This window comes from Sinocyclocheilus rhinocerous, unplaced genomic scaffold (genome assembly GCF_001515625.1).
Source record: "Sinocyclocheilus rhinocerous isolate Xijiao unplaced genomic scaffold, SAMN03320098_v1.1 scaffold69, whole genome shotgun sequence".
Classification (NCBI taxonomy): domain Eukaryota; kingdom Metazoa; phylum Chordata; class Actinopteri; order Cypriniformes; family Cyprinidae; genus Sinocyclocheilus; species Sinocyclocheilus rhinocerous.
Genome location: NW_015667272.1, coordinates 148685 through 149981, shown reverse-complemented (window position 1 = coordinate 149981; position 1297 = coordinate 148685).

Sequence of the window (1297 nt, the reverse complement as noted above, 5' to 3'; positions counted from 1 at the left end):
AATGCACATCTTCTGCATTTATATTGCTTATTGTGTACGTGTTCCTTATCGGAAATCATAATGAAAAAATGTGCGAATGGGAAAATTGCCTATTTTTATTTTGTATTACTAAATAGCTATACTACGTTACATTCTCCAAAAAGAAACAAGATGAGTTGCCTACTGTTATATCAGTCTGACAATATGGGAATCCAAGATTAAAACAATAAATAAAGAAATGTCATACAAATGTCATGACAGTTTTGCTGTTAGATCTTAAGTGATGTGTTGCTGTTTCTTGTCTATCCAGTATGGTAGAAAGCATTGTAGAGTAGGAAAAATGAAATGCAATGATGAATAATAAATGAAGGGTATAAAATAGAAATGGCAGGATGTTAACTGTAACAGGATGAGTGACAGACCAGTTTATATTGACAGGATGCACTAAACAAATAAGTCTGTGACATCAAGACAATTAAATGACATGTCCTATTACCTGCATTCTCTTGCAGTAACATTAAATGTATGTACTTTCCCAAAGAGAAAAAGTACATATATACATAGTGCATTGTTTAAGTAGGTGGATTGGGATGCATGGTTGCTTTAGGTCATTGCCATCATTAGTGGTCGACCGATATAGCGCCAAGGCCGATATATCGGCCGATATTTGGCATTTTTCAAATATCGGCATCGGCCGATAAGTTTTTCTGTTTGGCCAATGCGTTCGAGGCGGGACTTTTATTTTGACGGCGCTGAGAACGGCAGCGCCTATGCATACAGTGCTCACATTCTCCCTCTTGTTAGCTGTCGTCGTTCCGTTAGCAGTTCTGTCTAATATGGATAGAAGTCTGTCTAATAATCAGATATAACGGTTAAACAAAGGAATTAAAATGTATACAAAGTATTATATTATTACTGCTTTTATATTATTAGTAATAGAAAGGCAAACATTATAATACTTTCTCATTTGCTGTCAGCATTCAGCAAATACGCATTTATATCATTTAAACAAATCTTTGAATGACTAATGAACATCTAATTTCAAAAACCCTGCAAACTTAGTCAAATCCAGCTGTGAGATCTTGTGAAGTGTGCATTTGACCTGCATGATCGCGTGTTCTCTGCGTGACTTTCGGTCCGTGTGAATTGAATACTGACAGGAGGAGAGTTCAGCTTCACTGAGACGTGCGATGGACTAACTTTAAACTCTTGATTTCAAATTATGCTGCGCTTTATGTATTTGCCCACTGTCATATTAATGTAATTTTTACTGTGTGCTGTATGTAAAATGAGTGTTACCTTGGCTTTATTTGAAAAA